This window comes from Bubalus bubalis, chromosome 1 (assembly GCF_019923935.1).
Source record: "Bubalus bubalis isolate 160015118507 breed Murrah chromosome 1, NDDB_SH_1, whole genome shotgun sequence".
NCBI classification, from domain to species: domain Eukaryota; kingdom Metazoa; phylum Chordata; class Mammalia; order Artiodactyla; family Bovidae; genus Bubalus; species Bubalus bubalis.
In genome coordinates, this window is record NC_059157.1 from 129769189 (window position 1) to 129792209 (window position 23021).

The window sequence follows — 23021 nt, forward strand, 5'->3', positions numbered from 1 at the left end:
AGGGACTATTCTATGCATGAAGGTACTGTGTACAAAACAGACAAAAATCTCCCTGACCTCATGAAGCTAATGCAGAGTATGTTAAATTATGTAGTTACTATAGTGGGAAATGAAGCAGAGCAGGAAAACAGTGTCTGGTTTGTGGAAATGGGGGAAGTGTAAATTCATGCAGGGAACCAGGGAAGTTCTCACTGAGAGGTGAATTTGGGCTAAGATCTGAAGGTGAGAAAGTATCCAGGATATTAGGATATTTAGAGGGTGAACTTTCCATGCAGAGGGAAGAGCAAGTGCGAAGATCCTGAGGCAGAAGCATTCTTGGCATGTTTAAGAAATACTAGCAGACCAGTATAGCTGGAGTGAAATGCATAAGGAGAATAGAAGGTGATGAGGTCAGAAAGGTAACTGAAGCTTAGGTCATGCAGGGAATATTACACCATTATAAGGACTCTGAATGTCACTCTGCATGAGATGGGGAGTCACTGCAGAATTTTGAGCAGAGGCGAGCCATCGTCTAACTTACATTTAAAGGATTACTCTGCCTGCTGTGTTGGCAATAGATTGAAGGATAAAAGTAGTAGGGAGGCTGATTTAGAAAATGAAGGTTGGTAGCTTGCGGCAGGGTAGTAGCAGTACAGTGGATGAAGTCCAGAAGTAGCTGCAGTGACAGGACAAGAGATTTGCTGATGAGACAAAGACAGGAGGCAAGGTTTTTGATTTGAGCAGCTGGAAGGTTGGAGTTACCATTCACTGAGATGATGAAGACTGCAAAAGAACAGGTATGGGGGTAGATTAGGAGCTCAGTTTGGATATGTTACCTTTGAGATGCCTTTTAGATGTCTATGTGAGGTGTTACATGAAGAGTTGAATACATGAATCTAAAGTCCAGGGGAGAAGTTTGATGTTGAGGGAGCAGTGGTTTAGGGAGGTGAGTAGGTAAGGTTTAGGGAGAATCTTTTTTTAAAATGGAGTGATAGATTATAGTGTTTATTTGTTGATGGAGATGATCCAACAGAAAAGGAAAAACTGTTGATTCTGGAGAGGAGAGAATCATTGGAGCAATGTCATCAAGAAGGTAAGAATGAATGAGATCTTCCAGACAAGATGGTTGTCTTTAGATAGCAACTGAAACAATTCATCTGGAGTAACAGGTGGGAAGGCAGAATGGTGAGTGTGTACATAGGTATGTGGTTAGATGCGGTGGCAGAACTTTGTGGACTTTCTGTTTGATTTGCTTCCATTTTCTCAGTGAAATAAGTAGTAAAATGGTCAACTGATAATGAAGGGGCTTGGAGAGACCCACTGAGATCTATTGAAAACACATCACTCTTGTAGCAGTGTGGGGGATAGGCTGCATGGGGCAATGCCCACCTGAAGAGACCATTGCAGTTATTCTCAGCAGGAGATATGAGTACCTGGTTAGGGAGGTGGTCCTAGACAAGGAGAGAATACATCCTAGCTATGTTTTGGAGATAGGACATGCAGAACTCACTGACGGATTGGAAGTGGCTGTGAGGGAAAGGTGGATACCAAGCATAATTATATTTTGAAAAGCATTCTAAAAAGCCAATAAATTACAATGGCTTAAGCTACATGGAAATGAAGGCCTGGGAGCTAATCACAAATGTTGAGGGGGAGAAATAAACAGAAACATTAATTTAGAATTATGAAAAGCAATTGTATCTTAAGTTGCAGATATTAACTACATGCTTATTTTGTTTTGTATAATGCCTAGGATAGAATCCCATGCAAATAGATGCTTAAGAAATGTACTTGACAATGATTCTGCATGATGCATTAATTGCCATTAATTGTTTAAAAACCCTTCTAAATATGTATAAAGGAATTCACAATATTGACAGCCTCTTACATTAAGGGTATATGATTCTGTAGCTCTTCCTGCAAGCAAGAGAGATAGGAACTTAGATGTCCCGCAGGTAAAATACTGTTTATTAGATAAAAACGTGAAACTGGAACTGAGCAACCCAGGTAGACGCCTTCCTGATGAGAGAAGTCCCAGTGTGTCCCCGGCTTCTTAGTGATTAAGAAAAAGACTGTGGAAATATACTGTGGCCTTTGAGGCCCTCCATGATTAGAGAGAGAAAGAAACAAGCCCAAGCAGGATGATTGCAAAAGCTAAGGAATGTAGAAATAAAGATAAAGGGCAGTCAGGCAGAGAAATAGCCATAACTTAAAATATTAATCAGCCTCAAAGATTCTTGGTTTTGTCTCAAAAGTAAAGTCTAATGCACATTTCTCAGTTGTTTTACAGAAACCAGACCCCAGGCAGATGGAGAATGATGACCATGAACATGTAGCCCCTGGACTGGCTGGAGCCTGAGGATTGATAATGTGATCAATCTCTGTGACCTCATCTGGTTACCTTACCACCCACCAATCAGAAAATTGTATGAACTGATTACATTCCCTATGACCCTCATTCTCACTTTGTCTTTAAAAACCCACCCTTAAAAGCCATCAGGAAATTCAGGTCTTTTGAGCATTAGCTGCCCATTCTCCTTGCTTGAGAACTTGCAATAAGTGCTACACTTTCTTTCATCACCTGGTATCAACAGATGGGTTTTGCTGTGTGTCTGGGAAGTGGACTCAAGTTTGATTTGGTAACAAAATTGAATATTTTTTATGTCCTGAATCTCTGCTTTCAGCAGAAAAGTAAAAAATAGACAATACTTTAGAATATTGATTTATTAAAGTTTCACATAGGATCCTTTTTTTTTTTTTTGGTTTATACCTAACTCACAATTTGAGTGGGTGATACTAGAGTTTCAATTCTATGCTTTAAAAGAACTTTTGGTATGCCAGTCACCCTTGTTTCTGGTATTTGGTAATTTCCCCTAAAAAGGCAAACATTGGCAAAGTAATATAGTATAATATAGTTCATATGTTTTATTCATTGTCTTAGAACTTGTTCCTTCATTAACTTAAAATTTTTTTTTTATGAAGCACTTTCTAAATGTCCAGATTTTTTTTTTTTAAGCAAGGCATTGTGTTTCCAACTTGAATATCAAGCCCTTTGAGGGTAGGAAAGCTCCTCTCTCTCTGAGCATGCTAGCATGCTTCACTACAACACAATACATAGTAGCTATTCATGAATGTTTCTTCAAAAAAAAATTGAAATTCTTAAACTTCAGTTTTTCATTTAGTAGACATGCTTTAAAATGTCACGTTTCCCTCTGTGTACAAACATGGATGTACAGAACCACATTATCTTTGGATTCATCTACCTTTGACAATTAACTATCTAATTAATTAATCATCTGATAATTAAAATGACCTCCTTTGGCTGATATTGGATCCGAAGAAAGGTTCAAAAGAAACTCGACACATCTTGTTGTGTCATGTTCCATTCATTGTGAGACACCCCTGCTGTTTCTCACATTATGTCATATATCACATGGTGGAAACGTCAAGTTGAACAAAATGTTCACCAGAACATTTGCACCGGAAAACAACCCAGTACATTCGATTTATATGAAATCACTCATTCTTCACTCCTTCAAAATGGTACAGTTACTAGGCAAAGTTTGCAAATTTAGCATGTTTTAACCATCAACAAATTTAGGACTGCTATTCATAAAGAAATTCACACACTGGACTTAGCCCTTTCCTAATTTTGAGTTCAGGGTTTTGATTGTGGCACTTTGTACAACATATGAGCTTATGCATCTTACAGTTCTTGCACGATCCTGTATTTCTGTCAACAGAATTCTTAAGTTAGTTCTCACAGTGGAAAATATTAAGAACATAGAGTGTTTTGTGGATTTGGGACATACCATTTTTCTCCCTCTGTCTCAAAAAAAGTGATTAATGAGAATTATGACAACCCACTCCAGTACTCTTGCCTGGAAAATCCCATGGATGGAGGAGCCTGGTGGGCTGCAGTCCATGGGGTCGCTAAGAGTCAGACACGACTGAGCAACTTCACTTTCACTTTTCATGCATTGGAGAAGGAAATGGCAACCCACTCCAGTGTTCTTGCCTGGAGAATCCCAGGGACGGGGGAGCCTGGTGGGCTGCCGTCTCTGGGGTCGCACAGAGTCGGACACGACTGAAGCGACTTAGCAGCAGCAGATTTGAAATAGTAATTCTGCAATAAAATTCTAATTTTATAGTCTTCATTTGGTATTCTATACTCAGTCTCAGTTGTGGCAGTATTATTGCATTTATATTCATGGAAACATTTTTGGTTCCAGGGTGGTGTACTGATTTCCAAAATCAAACTAGGATTCCATGGTCTGTGGAATACAATGAGTCCACAAAAATATAATACATTTTTAAACATTTTAACAAACAGCATCCATGAGCCTTAACTTGAAAGTCCAATTTTCACTTACTGTGACTAATTTATTATGATATTATGGAGCAATATGGAATTTAGAGAGGACCTAAACGGTAAAAGTGACCTATGGCTGACACTAGTCTGCACACTACATGTATTGAAGCGTTTCTTCATCTGATACTGCATCTTTAATAAGCTACAGATGACATGGGTCTCTTCTCAAAGGGGATATTGGCTTTCTGTATATAATTAATAACAAGAAAACTGTATCCTGACTTTAAGATCTGCAGTAGCATCCTGAAACAAAAAGGGCCATAAATTAACATCAATTATGCATTAAAGTTCCAATTAACCCGGCTGACACAGATATACTTTAACAAGGTACATTTAGATAAAAGAAGAAACTCTCTAATTACTTGAAACAGGACCTTATGGCCCATTCTGCTCTTTTATCCCAATTCCAACCTAATGAAGAATGAAGAGAGAGGGAGGAAGTTCTGCAGGAGGTAACAGTGTAGCAACCAAAAGATACCCTCTGGGATCGCCCTTTGCCATCAAAAACTCTTCATCATGAATATTCTACTGTACTTGTATTCTTAAAAACAAACACCTCCATTGAAGAAGAGCATTTTAAGGTTGAAAAATGGTGTCATCCTTTGAGATTTTCAACTTGAACATGTTGTTCAGTTCAGTACAGTTCAGTTGCTTAGTCGTGTCTGACTCTGCAACCCCATGGAACCTGTTGAGCATGTTATAAACAGGAAATGGAAGCCCCCTCATTCTGTCTGCACCTGCTTTAGATTCATTTTCTTTGAGAAAAGCTCATTGGTTACTATTCCCTCTGCATTGCTCATTCTCCCTGTCCCTCAAATCTTTGGACAGCCTTTCTGTTTCCATTTCATTTGGGAAGAGCATTCTGGTCCCCGGTCCCCATCTGTTCTCCAGGTGGCTCTTTGGATTTTGTTCAGTTTCGTCTACTGTCCACTGCCTGGGCATCTTGCCCACTTAGTTCTCTATGTTTTAGTGTACCTCCTGGTATCCTTTGGTCAGCTAGCTTCATCCAAAATTGTATATGTACCTTGTAAGCTGCACATTACATGCACTGAAATGTTCCTTCATCTGAAAACACAGAAATAGCAGTCAAAGATGTGTATAGAATGGGTGAAAGAGAAAATGTGGTGACTGTGGGCTACAGGGAAAGAGTGGAAGCAGGATATATCCCAATAACCTGAGGAGTCAGAAGAGGAAAGGACACACAGAATAAATTAAGGAGATAATTGTCTTTGTTGCACTTTTGTCTTTCTGGGTATCATTATCAAATGTTATCCTTTGCTTTCCTGCTGTGATCTCCTATATAATATTTCTTGATTTTCCTGGAGTCTCTGCTCTGACTCACCCTCCACAGTAGATGGAGGAGCCTTGTCTCACTTACCCTGTATTCAATCAGGCTTTCCTACTCATCCCCTTTTCTCCTCCCACCAAATAGCCCGAGGCATAAATACTTTCCTTCAGGCTCTTCCTTGCGTATATCCAAAACGAGACTGACTTTTTATAGATATGAACTCAGCTTTTAGCCAAATATGAAATTTTAAAAAATCAAGAAATGCATCTAAATAAAGCAGAATTTCTACTTATACATTTGAATAAATATATCCAAGTTCTTTCAGGGCCACAGATATATGTGAATAGATTCTTAGATCTAAGTATGAAGCAAGTATCTAGAACAAATGCTTATGAATAAAGATGAAAGTAGGCATATAGAAATTATGTGTCAACAACATATGTGGCCAGTGAAATTGTCTTGGAATATGATTCTGACCCTGTTTTTGTGTCTTTTGTTTTGTTGACAAAGGAAAGTGATAGTAAAAGCATAGGATGAAGGATGTTCGTCCAGCTTGGAGGTTGAGATCTAAGGTTAATTGATTTGAGCTGAGGCTGATGGGGGAAGGACAGTCACCCTGCAGCAGATAAAGAAGGCCCCAGGACAACTTTATTTGAAAGTTGATTTTCTGCCCTTAACCCATTCGCCTGTGTGTTCAGGCCCAGGGCTTCCAAGAATTTTCCCATCCCCAAGTTTGTGTTTTTTTCTGACCTTGATTTGACAATCCAACTTTGTCCTTTGGCACTCCACTTCATATGTCTTTAGCCTGCTTCAAGGATAATGAAAAAAGTCTTACAAGCTTCCAAATAGAAAGAACAAGTTATGCAAAAAGGTAAAAAGACTTAGACTGCCTGTTCTTTTTCCTTTGAAACATTAAATTCAGAAGACTGAAATATATAGCATCTACAGAAGACTGCAATAAAATTATTGTAATCCAAGCCATGTGAGAGGAAAAAGGAAACAAACCTGCAAACCTTTGATCAAACAACTGGTCCAGGCCACCCAGACCTGTCACCTGGATTACGGCAGTAGTCTAACCACGAGTCTGTTCTCCACATAACATCCTAAATGATTCTTTTAAAAGATTGCTCAGATCACACCACTTCTGCTCACAAACTCCTTAAGTGGTTCCGAAAGCAGCCTTTCCCTTTCTTCTCTCACTTCGTCTTCGACTCACCCTCCTGTTCACGCCTCTCCAGTCACAGCAGCCTTCTTGCTGTCAGCCTGGGATTCACTTTACCTGATTCTCACACAGTTCCCTCCCTTCCTTCAGCTCTTCTTTCTATTACTGTTTGATCAAGGAAAACTCCATGTATTTTAATAAAATGGCAGTCCCCTACCCCAACTCTCAGTCATTCTCTATCTTCCTAATTCTGCTTTATTTCCTACCTAGCACTTTTCATCTGCTTTCCTGTGTATTTGTTTATTGTATGTTTTCTCCCTTTAGAATACGTGTGTCATGAAGACGGGATTTTTGTGTTCATTGTTACAACCTAGAACAAGGCCTAATAAGCTCCCACCATTTGTGTAATGAAGGGAAAAGGTGCAAAAATTCTTCATGGAGGAAAAAAAAAAGACATCTGTTAATATGCAGGGACTCAGGGGCCAGATTATCCCCAAACACCAATTTTTGAGAAAGATCTTGGAATCACCCAGAAGGCCTGTTAAAAAAGAGTATATTTTAAGGTCCCGGATCATCAGAATCATTCTTTCCTTAAGAAAAATCTAGAATCTGAGTATTTCAAGCTATTAATTGAATATTTCTAAAGGGCCTTATGTAATTGATAAGAATGTAGCAGAAGTTTGGAAATCTCTGTGAGTCTATCTTACAACAAATGAATCTGAATAGACTTCAGTTCAGTTCAGTTCAGTTCAGTCACTCAGTCGTGTCCGACTCTTTGCGACCCCATGAATCACACCATGCCAGGCCTCCCTGTCCATCACCAACTCCCGGAGTTCACTGAGACTCACGTCCATCGAGTCAGTGATGCCATCCAGCCATCTCATCCTCTATCCAATGTTTTCTGAGAGCATCACTATGTTATAGCACTAAATCATAACTGATATTTATATTGATAATCAAATCCCTTATGATTATACAGTGGGAGTGACAAATAAATTCAAGAGATTAGATCTGATAAACAAAGTGCCAGAAGAACTATGAACAAAGGTTTGTAACATTGTACAGGAGGCAGTGATCAAAACCCTCACAAGAAAAAGAAATGCAAAAAGGCAAAATGGATGTCTGAGGAGACCATACAAATAGCTGAGAAAAGAAGAAAGTGAAAAGCATAGGAGAAAAAGTAATATATGCATCTGAATGCAAAGTTCCAAAGAATAGCAAGAAGTAATAAGAAAGCCTTCTTAAGTGAACAATGCAAAGAAATAGAGGAAAACAATCAAATGGGAAAGACTAGAGATCTCTTCAAGAAAATTAGAGATACCAAAGGAACATTTCATGCAAAGATGGGCTCAATAAAGGACAGAAAAGGTAGAACAGATCTAACAGAAGCAGAAGATATTAAGAAAAGGTGGCAAGAATATACAGAAGAGCTATACCAAAAAGATCTTCATGAACCAGATAACCACAATGGCATGATCACACCTAGAGCTAGACATTCTAGAGTGCGAAGTCAAGTGGGTCTTAGGAAGCATCACTAAGAACAAAGCTAGTGGAGGTGATGGAATCCCAGTTGAGCTATTTCAAATCCTAAAAGATGATGCTGTGAAAGTGTTGCACTCAATATGTCAGCAAATTTGGAAAACTCAGCAGTAGCCACAGGACTGGAAAAAGTCAGTTTTCATTCCAATCCCAAAGAAGGGCAATGCCAAAGAATGTTCAAACTACTGCACAATTGTGCTCATTTCACATGCCAGAAAGGTAATGCTCAAAATCCTTCAGACTAGGCTTGAACAGTACATGAACTAAGAACTTCCAGATGTTCAAACTGGATTTAGAAAAGGTAGAGGAACCACAGATCAAATTTCCAACATCCATTGGATCATCAAAAAAGAGAATTCCATAAAAAGATCTACTTTTGCTTCATTGACTATGCTAAAGCCTCTGACTGTGTGGATCACAACAAACTGTGGAAAATGGGAATACCAGGCCACCTTACCTGCCTCCTGAAAAACCTGTATGCAGGTCAAGAACCAACAGTTAGAACTGGACATGGAACAACAGACTGGTTCCAAATTGGGAAAGGAGTGCGTCAAGGCTGTATATTGTCACTCTGCTTATTTAACTTATATGCAGAGTACATCATGTGAAATGCTGGGCTGGATGAAGCACAAGCTGGAATCAAGATTGCCGGGAGAAATATCAGTAACCTCAGCTATGCAGATGACACCACCCTTATGGCAGAAAGTGAAGAAGAACTAAAGAGCCGCTTGATGAAAGTGAAAGAGGAAAGTGAAAAAGTTGGCCAAAAGCTCAACATTCAGAAAACTAATATCATAGCATCTGGTCCCATCACTTCATGGCTAATAGAGGGGAAACAGTGTCAGGCTTTATTTTTTTGGGCCCCAAAATCACTGCAGATGGTGACTGCAGTCATGAAATTAAAAGACGCTTGCTTCTTGGAAGGAAAGCTATGACCAACCTAGACAGCATGTTAAAAAGCAGACACATTATTTTACCAACAAAGGTCTGTCTAGTCAAAGCTATGGTTTTTCCAGTAGTCATGTATGGATGTGAGAATTGGACTATAAAGAAAGCTGAGAGCCGAAGAATTGATGCTTTTGAACTGTGGTGTTGGAGAAGACTCTTAAGAGTCCCTTGGACTGCAAGGAGATCCAACCAGTCATCCTTAAAGAAATCAGTCCTGAATATTCATTGGAAGGACTGATGCTTAAGCTGAAGCTCCAATACTTTGGCCACCTGATGGGAAGAAACAACTCATTTGAAAAGACCCTGATGCTGGGAAAGATTGAAGGCGGGAGGAGAAGGGGATGACAGAGGATGAGATTTGGATGGCATCACCAATGGGATGGACCAGAGTTTGAGTAGGCTACGGGAGTTGGTGATGGACAGGGAAGCCTGGCGTGCTACAGTCCATGGGGTCGAAAAGAGTCAGACAGGACTGAGCAGTTGAAATGAACTGAAGAGGAACTAAAGAGCCTCTTGATGAAGGTGAAAGAGGCAAGTGAAAAAGCTGGCTTAAAACTCAACATTCAAAAAACTAAGATCAAGGCATCCGGTCCCATCTCTTCATGGCAAATAGATTGGGGAAACAATGGAAACCGTGATAGACTTTATTTTCTTGGGGTCCAAAATCACTCTGGATGGAGACTGCAGCCAGGAAATTAAAAGACACTTGCTCGTTGGAAGAATAGCTATGATAAACCTAGACTGCATATTAAAAAGCAGAGACATCACTTTGCCCACAAAGGTCCATCTAATCAAAGCTATTGCTTTTCCAGTAGTCATGTATGAATGTGAGAATTGGACCATAAAGAAGGCTGAGTGCCAAAGAATTGATACTTTTGAACTGCGGTGTTGGAGAAGACTCTTGAGAGTCCCTTGGACTGCAAGGAGATCATATCAATCAATCCTAAAGGGAATCAACCCTGAATATTCATTGGAAGAACTGATGCTGAAGCTGACTTGATGCAAAGTGCAGATTCATTGGAAAAGACCCTGAAAGACTGAAGGAAAGATTGAAGGCAGGAGGAGAAGGGGACAATAGAAGATGAGATGGTTGGATGGCATCACGATTCAATGGACATGAGTTTGAGCAGACTCTGGGAGGTGGTGGGGGACAGGGAAGCCTGGCATGCTGCAGTCCATGGGGTTGCAGAATCAGACACGACTAAGCAACTGAAAACAACAAATATTTATATACAACTTAGAAAAAAAGCTAATTATGTCCATCATACTCAATTTAAGTAGGCAGGGAATTGTTAAAATGACCAAACATGGTTAACACAAAATGCTGCTTGATATTTAAAGCAACCAATTTTTTGGAAAATATAATTATGGAAAAAATAGTATATTGGATAAGTAGGGTACTATAGCATAAAATAAGATCTTTGAACACAAAATGCCTATAATCTTGGTGGAGAGAAAAAGCATAAAAGCATGAAATTAACAGTAAAGAAACAGTGCTATTGTACATGCTACCTGTTCACTCTATATCACACAGTACCTTCATCAATGAAATGGGTATAATAATGCAGTCCTCAGTTCAGTTCAGTTCAGTCACTCAGTCATGTCCAACAGTTTGCAACCCCATGAATCGCAGCACACCAGGCCTTCCTGTCCATCACCAGCTCCTGGAGTTCACTCAGACTCACATCCATCAAGTCAGTGATGCCATCCAGCCATCTCATCCTCTGTCGTCCCCTTCTCCTCCTGCCCTCAGTCCCTTCCAGCATCAGAGTCTTTTCCAATGAGTCAACTCTTCGCATGAGGTGGCCAAAGTACTGGAGTTTCAGTTTCAGCATCATTCCTTCCAAAGAAATCCCAGGGCTGATCTCCTTCAGAAAGGACTGGTTGGATCTCCTTGCAGTCCAAGGGACTCTCAAGAGTCTTCTCCAACACCACAGTTTAAAAGCATCAATTCTTCAGCGCTCAGCTTTCTTCACAGTCCAACTCTCACATCCATACATGACCACTGGAAAAACCATAGCCTCGACTAGACGGACCTTTGTTGGCAAAGTAATGTCTCTGCTCTTCAATATGCTATCTAGGTTGGTCATAACTTTTCTTCCAAGGAGTAAGTGTCTTTTAATTTCATGGCTGCAGTCACCATCTGCAGTGATTTTGGAGCCCAGAAAAATAAAGTCTGCTACTGTTTCCACTGTTTCCCCATCTATTTCCCATGAAGCAATGGGACCAGATGCCATGATCTTCGTTTTCTGAATGTTGAGCTTTAAGCCAACTTTTTCACTCTCCTCTTTCACTCTCATCAAGAAGCTTTTTAGTTCCTCTTCACTTTCTGCCATAAGGGGTGTCATCAGCATATCTGAGGTTATTGATATTTCTCCCGGCAATCTTGATTCCAGCTTGTGCTTCTTCCAGCCCAGTGTTTCTCATGATGTACTCTGCATATAAAGGTTTGAAGATTGAGGAAGATAATTGATGTTCTCGATAAGTGACATATAATGCAGAGACATTACTTTGCCAACAAAGGTCCATCTAGTCGAGGCTATGGTTTTTCCAGTGGTCATGTATGGATGCGAGAGTTGGACTGTGAAGAAAGCTGAGCACTGAAGAATTGATGCTTTTGAACTGTGGTGTTGGAGAAGACTCTTGAGAGTCCCTTGGACTGCAAGGAGATCCAACCAGTCCTTTCTGAAGGAGATCAGCCCTGGGATTTCTTAGGAAGGAACGATGGTAAAGTTGAAACTCCAGTACTTTGGCCACCTCATGCGAAGAGTTGACTCATTGGAAAAGACTTTGATGCTGAGAGGGACTGGGGGCAGGAGGAGAAGGGGACGACAGAGGATGAGATGGCTGGATGGCATCACTGACTCGATGGACGTGAGTCTGAGTGAACTCCGGGAGTTGGTGATGGACAGGGAGGCCTGGTGTGCTGTGATTCATGGGGTTGCAAAGAGTTGGACATGACTGAGCGACTGAACTGAATTGAACTGAACTGAATGCCACTAAGTGAGGAATGACAAAGGTTTGAAGCTAAAAGTAATGGCTGAAGATCAGCATAGACAGGGAAACCTTTATAGAGATGGAGAAATTGAAACTTGCTCTTGTAGAAAAAGGAAAATTCTAGGTAGGCAGATCAGTGAAGGAGGAAAAAATCAAGGTGGTTTGAAGAGATGACGAGGAGACCATCTGACTGAAGTGTGGGTCATAAAAGTCAAGGTTAACTAAGTAGATGTACTTCTTAAAGTGGAAAATAGATACAAACAATGAGAAACTGAACAATATCCTGTGATTCTACCAGAGATAACTACATTGCTGTATATACTTGCTTCTAGTTTTTTTCCCTATGCAGATATTTACTTTTATATTTAAAACATACAATACTATATATACAATCTTACAATTTACATTTAACACTCCATCCTCAGCTATTTCCATGCCATTACATATCTCTTGGAAAAATGTTTTCTGTGGCCACATAATACCAAATTTTGTGATCTTGCTATGAGTTAATCAGCCTATGTTTTTTTCTGAATTTTAATAAGCTATATATTTTTTTCCTCTTCTAATATATAATACTACCATGAGAATAATTTTTTTAAAAGCTGATTTTTTTCCTCCATAAAATGAATTACTAGAAAGGACACATCTTGGTCCAAAATATATGAATATTTTATGTTATTGATATATTTTGTTTAATATTCTGAAAGCTGTGTCAGTGTACATTTCTTTCTTTCTTTCTTTTTTCAGTATACATTTGTACCACCAGGATATGACAGTGTGAATTTCATTCCACTCTTGGCAGAGAAATTTGGAATCTGTGGAATTCTTGATCAGAGGAAGAGCAGTTTCTCAGCAGTAAGTGGAGGGATCAGGGGAAGAGATGCTGGAGCCGTAAAGCAATGCTGGGGTATTATGAACAGGTACGGAGCTTCAGTGGTCCAAGTAAGAATAGAGAGGAAGGAGTAAATCTATGAAATTTTCCCTGCTTTTTCTTGTCCCTTTCTCCTTCCTTCCCTTTCTCATTCTCTGCCTTCCTAATAACTTGCTTTCCCCCTTTATTAAAAAAAATATATATACCATAACAGAATATTTATAAAATACAGAAATGTAAAAGTTAATGTTTTATTATGCCTTTCCAATCTTTTTCAACATGTCAATCAATATATTTAAGAAATATTTTCCCAATTAAACATTCTTTGCAAAAATGAAAAAAAAAATGCAAAAAAAAAAAAAGCATTTCCTTTTATGGATGTAATAATCTATATATTCATTTGCCATTGATGGATATATATGCCAGAGATTTTCTATCTTTGTTCAAATTATCTTTATTTTTGATTTTACTGTAGTTAAAGGAATTACTGAGTAAATGGTATAGATAGATTTTAGATTAAAAAAGCATTTTAAAGCATCATTAACAGGTTTCATTACATGCACACACACACACACATACACACAGCTAGAAAAAATAAAAAATGATCTCTCTGTTTCTAAACTTCAAGAATGAATCACAACAGAAATTCCAAATAAGAACTGGCTTTGGAGGGAAGTTGGCAAGCTTCGTTTTTGAACCTAAACTGAACAAATAAACATATACAAATGAAAGTGAAAATGAGGATAAAAGTGGTTTAAAAAAGTGAAGAGTTCAATAAATCCTATTTTCAATTTTGACATTTTATATTATAGCATATTAATCAAAATCATAAGACAAATATAGATATCTAAGACTCTATTTTATCTTAAACACTGAAACATTATTTATGTAAATAATCCCAGTGGAAAAGTTGAAGAAAAATATGTGAGATTTTATCGTCTTTAAAGTTTTATGCTTACTCTATCTTCAGCCCTTCTTGTATGCAAATGCTACTTAATCATTACTTAGGGAACATTAGTATATATCACTGTGACTCCTTTTTATTTGTGAATGGAAGAATAACTGTCTTTTTCTGTATGAAGTGGGCTTCCAGGTGGCTCAGTGGAAAAGAATCCTCCTACTACTGTTGGAGATATAGGAGACACAGGTTCAATCCCTGGGTTGGGAAGATCCCCAGAGCAGGAAATGGCAACCCTCTCCAGTATTCTTGCGTGGAAAATTTCATGGACAGAAGAGCCTGGAGGGCTGCAGTCCATGGGGTCACAGAGTCGAACATGACAGAGCATACGTGCGCATATGCATCTATGTGAGGTAGCCAGTTAGGAAGACTTTTCCCAACCAAGAATAGCACATGAAACTGATCCATCTGATCAAAAGCTACCCAAGTGGATTGGTGTAAAATTCAGTTAACTCCATCTTCCAGTACCTCAGCTGACCCTATCTTATTTAAAGCTGTCTTGACTTCCCCCCTGCTCTTTTTTCCCTTCCTATATTTTTACTTGAAAAATAAATACTTCCTCTAGAAGTAAGAAAGAATAAAAATTTCAAAATTTCTCAGTAGTATCTTAGATTACAGAGAGTCAGCTTACCAAATTAGAGTTGTGTTGTCACTGATTGGTTGCCACAACAAATCTTACAAATAGATTGCCCTACTCATTAAGACCTGTACCTTTTTGAAGGACTAAGTTTGAGTCAAAGAATGGATTAGAGCTTTGCTAAAGTATGATATCTCTGTTGTCTCCAGTGCTTTCTCTTGCTGTGGCGATTGAAAGTGTCTCAGTATTTTTATTCTAATGTACTTTAAAGGAATATATATATTTTTCCTTTCTTCATTACTGAATTGATGGTGCAGTCATTTTCTCTCATGGTTTTGAAACAAAGCTTGAATTGATGATCATTTTCTGGTGTGGTGTAAATTTTTAGTTAGGTAGTAGGGGCTGAGCGTCTTTGTCTCTCATTTGTTCTGAATGCTATGAATATATTCATTAAGAAACACTTAATGGATGCCTTTCACACGCCAAACTCTCTCTAAGTACGTGAGGCATCTGCTAGGTATGTGATACTGAAAAAAAATTGACTTGGTCCTGGTCCTTATGGATCTTAAGGTTTATGAGAAAGAATAAAGTAATGAGCACAGAAATCAACATATAATTATAAAAGATGTTATAAAAGCTAACAGGATGCTTTCTGAAGTCCTGAATGATAGATTAAGAGTGAGAGACATGAGTAGAATTAGGATGCTACATCAGCATTCCAGGTTAGTCATCAAAACTGCTATTGAAAATTATCTTTAATCCAAGATATTTACTTACAAGATGGAGTAGATCATTCATATTTTAAAATTTTATCTCAATTTCGGATATGTTTTGGCACTTGGGATCGCACTTCTCTGACATCCTATGTAGCATATGACAGTGAGCCAGTGTAAGTTATCTTCTCCAGAGCAACTGATTATTGGGTTGGCCAAAAAGTTCATATGAGTTTTGCCATATAGCTTATGGAAAACCTCAATGAACTTTTTGGCCAACCCAATATATTGACCGTTTGCATAGGGCAGTTTTTTAAAAAAACAGAATCTCTTAAATTGGCAATAATTTCTGAATATACATGTGCTACGTCACTTCAGTTGTGTCTGACTCTTTGCAACCTCATGGACTGTAACCTGTCAGGCTCCTCTGTCCATGGGACTTTCCAGGCAAGAATACTGGAATGGGTTGCCATTTCCTTCTTCAGGGATCTTCCTGACCTAGGGATCAAACCTGCTTCTCTTCCATCTCCTGCATTGGCAGGGGGTTCTTTATCCCTAGCGCCCCCTGGGACTATACAAGGATTTGTTAATTTCTCCATGTAGTTTTTTAAAAAATTAATTTATTTTTGGTTGTGTTGGGTCTTCATTGCTGAGTGAGGGCTTCTCATTACAGTGTCTTCTCTTGTTGTGAGAACAGGCTCTATGCTTTTGGACTTCAGTAGTTGCAGCACATGTAACTCCCTGTAGTTTTATCAGTATTTGCTTATATATTTAGTTGGTTGAGTGTATATATATTTAAAATTGTTATATAATTCTGCACAATTGAGCATTTTAGTGTGTGTGTGTGTGTGTGTTAACTTGCTTCAGTCATGTCTGACTCTTTGAGACTCTGTGGACTGTAGCCTGCCAGGCCCCTCCCTCTGTCCAAGGGTTTCTCCAGGCAAGAATACTGGAATGGGTTGCCATATACTGCTCCAGGGGATCTTCCCGACTCAGAGACTGAACCCATGTTTCTATGTCTCTTGCATTGGCAGGCAGGTCTTTACCACTAGTGCCAGAGCATTTTATCTTTATGTAGTAAACTCTAATTTCTAATAGAATTGTCACATTCTATTTTGGCTGATAATATAGAAACTTCAGATTTTTGTTTTCCAGGAAGAATTGATTTCTACTTTATTTTAGTGAATCTCTTGTAAACCACATATATCTGGATCTTTGTATTTTTTCTAGTATGTTACATTCTGATCTTTTGTCTTTAAATTGGTAAGTTTAGTCTACTGAAGTTTTTCTTTTAAAGTTATTGATATTTTTGGGCTTTCTATCATCTTTCTTTTGTTTTCCTCCCTTTCCTGCTTTTGTCCCATTTACCACCCTGAACATGTAATCTTACTATTTTATACCAGTAATCTTCAATCCTCTATTAACCAGAATCACCTGGGAGATTTTTAAAAAATATTACTATTCAGGGTCCATCTCTAGGGTTTTTATGTGAGGTCTGGAGTAGGGCCTTGACATTGGTATTTTTGAAAAGTTCCCTAGGTGGTATATGTTTATCTATATTATAGGTATTTTTGGGTATTCAGAATTTTTTTATCTCCTTCCAAAGTCACATCATAACCACCTCCAATACCTGGAGAAGCAATCTTTCTTTAGCTATTCTAATGAAATTCTTGAAATAACCTGTTTTGGGATTGGTATTCATGTTATTTCCACTCTATTCTCTTGGAACTGTCTCTGTGACTTGATTCCCATTCCTACTGCTTCGTAGCTGCTGGACTCCCACACTTGTATCTTGACAGAGTCAGGTATTTCTGGTATTTAGAGTTAGGTATTGTTTAGGTCTGATCTTTTGGCTGTTAGGTCCTCTAATGGAGTTCAGAGTTGGGGGCAGCTTAAACTTAAGTTCACTTGATCCTCTTAATTTCTGTTAGACTCCTTCTTCTATTCCTTAGGAAATACCAATTTCTACTCCTTAACCCCTCAGCAGATTTGCTTTTTGCTAGACTCTGGTCTACCAACTTGTTGTTGAAGATGCTAATAATAACATCATTGAAATATTTACTGGAAAGCTACAGATTCTGGTAGCTCTGGAATGTGGAGTTTATTCTGTTAAAGCTAATAGTGAACAATAATGTTCTTGAATCCTGTCGTTCTCAAAGTGATACTGATGCTGCAGCATCAGTATCAACTGAGAACTTATTAGAAATAAACATTCTCTGGTCCTCTTCCAGAACTACTGAATCAGAAATACTGGAAGGTGAGATCCAGCAATCTGTGTTTTAATAATCTGCCAGCTGATTTAACACTCAGGTAAGTTTGAGAGCCCTACTGTAATCCAAGAGGTTTTCAATGTTCAATCTAATTAAGGACACAGGAAAATTTACAGAGGAAACTGGTTAATTAACTAGTAAATCAAGAATTGTACAACCAAGACTCAAAAATGGAATACACTATTCTGTGGGTAGTACTGTATTTTCCAGTTTGGTATTTTAATTTACTTTGAACACTACCCCACTATTTAGGCTAATCTTCACATGAATCTGTTTTTCTTGAAACTTAGTATATGTATTTAGTCAAGTGGGAGAGTCAAAGCAAGAATTATGAACAAATTATCTAAGTGGAATATGGACTTGTACTAGATTATTCACAGCCAAACCCTCCTGTACAGAAACAATTACCATGGTCTTTTAAAATGAATAGCACAGGGAATGTAGCCAACATTTTATATAATTTTATATGGAATATAATCTATAAAAATATTGACTCAGTATGTTGTATACCTGGGACTAATATAATATTGTAAGTCAACTGTACTTCAATAAAAAATAAAGTTTAATATGGAGTCAGGTTCTTCTTCTGTTTCTACTATCCCTGGTTTCCAAAACAGAAATTAAAAAAACTCTGTTAGCACTTGCTAAGCATACAACAGTACACAAAGCTCTATGTTATAATAAATATGTACAGCAAAACCTTCTCTTTGTAAAATTTGGTTCTTCTCTTTGAAAAAAGTAATTTAGGGCTGGAAAAAATATGACATCTAGTATCTGAGATATCACACACTTGCTTTAACTCTAAATTTATTTTAAAAGTTCACTTTTATTCTGTTTACTAGTTGTTACACTAATTTTGCTTAGAGTACCTTTTAGCTATCCAAATAACTTTTAATGGAAACATTTTTTTTTTTTTACCAGTAGTAAACTGAAGGAAAAGAAGATAATTCAGTCACTGATTTTTTTCCACCAAAATCTATCTTCATACATGCAATATCTTCTCTTAAGAAAAAATAACTCAGGTTTTGTGTTTATATTAATGAACCTTAACAGGGTCATTAGGGTTGTTGGTGGGACTGTGGGCCACATGCAGGGAGTGTCATGAACTCTATAGCCACAGTGTAATGGGAGGTGGGAGATGGGGAGGGAGACACACACATGTGATTTCATAGCATGGTGGACCATACATTTAGGAGATCATAGAGTGAGAACAAGCATGGTAGAGCCATGTAAACAAGCACTTGGACATTTCTGGGATGTTTAAGTGTTAGTGGGGGCTTCCCTGGTGGCTCAGTGGTGAAGAATCTGCCTGCTAATGCAGGAGACATGGGTTTGATCCCTGGGTGGGGAAGATCCCCTAGAGAAGGAAATGGCCCTCGAGTATTCTTGCCTGGGAAATCCCATGGAGAGAGGAGCCTGGTGGGCTACAGTCCATAGCGTTGCAAAATACTAAGATACAACTTAGTGACTAAACAACAATAACACCTGCTTGTGGAGAGTATTATGCACATATTATTGGGGAAAGTAAACATTTCTTTAGAGATGCATTTGACTACAACTCTGTAACTAAACACTAGATTAAAGGAACAAGGGACTCCCATGTGTGACGGTCACCTCACTGCTAGAGCTTCCGTGGATATGGAATGACCTTCCAGTTCAGACCTTGTAACTCCTTGCCCCTGGCAGTTTGATTTTCCTAGAGTCCCAGGAGTTCCAGCTACATGATCTGGTTTCTTATTTTCCTCACTACCCCCAATATATCTAAGTGAAAACAAAACAGGAGTTATTGTTCTTCAAGGGGGGACCAAGCTTATAAAATTGCAAAATACTCCTAAATTCTCAAATACATCTGCAGGTTAACTAGGAGTCCAGTAGATGTTCTTTATAGGGTCAGACCAACCTCTTCACATCACAGGATTCATTCCCTTCCATGTATGGCCTGCTCTGCTTTCTCTCGTCTCCTTCTGCTTCCCTGTAGCCTCAGACCCTCAGGCCGCCCAAGCAAATGCATTTAGTAACCTGTCAAATCATCTCAATCTCACCCCGAGAAGTCTCTTAGGCTATTATTTCTTGTTTACACTGCCTTCACCTCACATGTTCATCAAACCACCCTGCAGTCAGGGTCTGTTGGAATTCCCAATACTGTCATGATATCATCCTGAATAGACCTGCAACAGGTCACAAGCTCTTTCAGGCTCCAGGCTGTCTGCATAAAGAAACTCCATGATTTTCTCCCCGCTTCTACCACTTGCACTGTGTTGTAAGTGGAATTAATGGAGATGTGTTCATTTCTTTGATTTATATGTAGCTAATTGTTCCTATGCTGCTGCTGCTAAGTCGCTTCAGTCGTGTCTGACTCTGTGCGATCCCGTAGACGGCAGCCAGTCAGGCTCCCCTGTCCCTGGGATTCTCCAGGCAAGAACACTGGAGTGGGTTGCCATTTCCTTCTCCAATGCATGAAAGTGAAACGTGAAAGTGAAGTTGCTCAGTCGTGTCTGACTCTTCGAGACCCCATGGACTGCAGCCTACTAGGCTCCTCCGTTCTTGGGATTTTCCAGGCAAGAGTACTGGAGTGGGTGCCATTGCCTTCTCTGAATTGTTCCTACATAGACACTTAATTTTGTTGTGTTAGAGTTGTCACTGATTTTAAGAGCTTGGGGTTTAGATGTGTGTTCTACCTTGTCTGAATGGTGCTCATCTACACATGCAGCTGAGCACTTCATCATGATGATAGGATGAACATTTTACCTTTGAGTCTGATTTGTACTGTCCTGAAAGGCTGAAGTCCAGCTCCTCAGAATAGCTGGTTGTTAAATCCCTTTCTACAATCTATAGAATTTGTATATTGGTTTATGTCTCTAACATTCAATTTTGGGTTTTAAAATGGTATCCTTCCATTACAAAATTCTGTACCAAAGGTAATATTCTGTTTTGTCTGATGATAAAATCTTCTACCATAGCCACTCAAGGATATTTAAAATGAGAAAGGAAAATGCTTCCTTTATGTAATAAGAATTATAGCTTACATTTTGACACTATGGAAAGTAGGCATTGGGATAGCATCTTTTCTCTCTAAATATATCCTTGGCTTTCAATTATTCTTTCTACTTCACCAAAATGGTTTTAAAAATTCTTCCATCTTCACAATGTTTTCCTTTATTTGGATTGGCAGGACCACCTTGAGCCCATCCCTCAGCTCTCATCAGCAAACATCATTTCAAGAGAAACATAAACTGGGGCAGTCTGAGTGCAAAGGAGTCTCTTTGAGAAACTATTATGATGCCACAGGAATGTGGCTTAAAATTAAAGCATGTCTCAGATAACAGGTGGCCACTGTTAACTCTATAACTTCCACAGGAAATAGAAGCCTAAAATAAAAAGTAAGGACCTTCCTTTGAGGGTGAAGGATCAGGCCCTACTCCAGGAAACACCAGCAAGATGCTGTGGAAGCACCATGGTTAGACTGCCAGATACTTGTGACTTTGGAAAATCCTTTTGCTCCTGTGGGTTTCAGTACCCAACTCTGTTTTGTCTGGAGATTTTCTAAGGTTTTAAACTTATTTGTCAAAATATATTTATGAGAACCTACAGAGTTTCAGGCACTTGAAATGAAATGTTAAATAATGGAGATAGAGTTTCCAGTCTCCCAGAACTCAGGGATCAGTTCAGTTCAGTTCAGTCACTCAGTTGTGTCTGACTCTGTGACCTCATGGACTGCAGCACACCAGACTTCACTGTTATCACCAACTCCTGGAGTTTACTCAGACTCATGTCCATTGAGTCATTGATGGCTTCCAACCAGCTCATCCTCTGTCATCCCCCTTTCCTCCTGCCCTCAATCTTTCCCAGCATCAGGATCTTTTCCAATGAGTCAGTCTTTGCATCAGGTGGTCAAAGTATTGGAGTTTCAGCTTCAGCATCAGTCCTTCCAATGAGTCTTCAGGACTGATTTCCTTTAGGATGGATTGGTTGGATCTCCTTGCAGTCCAAGGGACTCTCAAGAGTCTTCTCCAACACCACAGTTCAAAAGCATCAATTCTTCGGTGCTCAGCTTTCTTTATAGTCCAACTGTCACAGACATACATGACTACTGGAAAAACCATAGTTTGACTAGATGGACCTTTGTTGGTAATGTAATGTCTCTGCTTTTTAATATGCTGTCTAGATTGGTCATAATTTTTCTTCCAAGGAGCAAGTATCTTTTAATTTCATGGCTGCAGTCACCATCTGCAGTGATTTTGGAGCCCAGAAAAATAAAGTCTGTCACTGTTTCCATTGTTTCCCCATCTATTTGCCATGATGTGATGGGACCAGATGCCATGATCTTAGTTTTCTGAATGTTGAGCTTTAAGCCAACTTTTTAACTCTCACTTTCATCAAGAGGCTCTTTAGTTCTTCTTCACTTTCTTCTCTAAGGGTGGTGTCATTTGCATATCTGAGGTTATTGATATTTCCCCCAGCAATCTTGATTCCAGCTTGTGCTTCATCTAGCCCAGCATTTCTCATGATGTACTCTGTATATAAGTTAAATGAACAGGGTGACAATATACAGCCTTGATTCACTTCTTTCCCAATTTGGAACCAGTCTGTTATTCAATGTCCAGTTCTAATTGTTGCTTCTTGACCTGCATACAGATTTCTCAGGAGGCAGGTAAGGTGGTCTGGTATTCCCATCTCTTTCAGAATTTTCCACAGTTTGTTGTGATCCATAGTCAGAGGCTTTGGCATAGTCAATAAAGCAGAAGTAGATGTTTTTCTGGAACTCTCTTGCTTTTTCAATTATCCAAAGGATGTTGGCAATTTGATCTCTGGTTCCTCTGCCTTTTCTAAATCCAGCTTGAACATCGGGAAGTTAATGGTTCACATATGTTGAAGTCTTGCTTGAAGAATTTTGAGCAATACTTTGCTAGCATGTGAGATGAGTGCAATTGTGTGGTGGTTTGAACATTCTTTGGCATTGCCTTTCTTTGGGATTGGAATGCAAACTAATCTTTTCCAGTCCTGTGGCCACGGCTGAGTTTTCCAAATTTACTGGCATACTGAGTGCAGCACTTTCACAGAATCATCTTTTAGAATTTGAAATAGCTCAGCTAGAATTCCATCACCTCCACTTGCTTTGTTCTTAGTGATGCTTCCTAAGGCCCACTTGACTTCGCATTCCAGGATGTCTGGCTCTAGGTAAGTGATCACACCATCGTGGTTATCTGGGTTGTGAAGATCTTTTTTGTACAGTTCTTCTGTGTATTGTTGCCACCTCTTAATATCTTCTGCTTCTGTTAGGTCCATACCATTTCTGTCCTTTATTGAGCCCATCTTTGCATGAAATGTTCCCTTGGTATCTCTAATT

The 23021-nt window shown here is 38.9% G+C and overlaps 1 long non-coding RNA gene across 1 annotated transcript in view; it reads left to right on the forward strand.

Moving 5' to 3' along the window:
• The first annotated feature begins 13061 nt into the window (after positions 1-13061).
• LOC123334367 overlaps positions 13062-23021 on the forward strand; it is a 35027-nt gene continuing 25067 nt past the window's right edge. The window contains exons 1-2 of the long non-coding RNA XR_006552113.1: positions 13062-13205; positions 17636-17714. This is a non-coding gene — a long non-coding RNA (uncharacterized LOC123334367). The remainder of the gene's footprint in view (positions 13206-17635; positions 17715-23021) is intronic.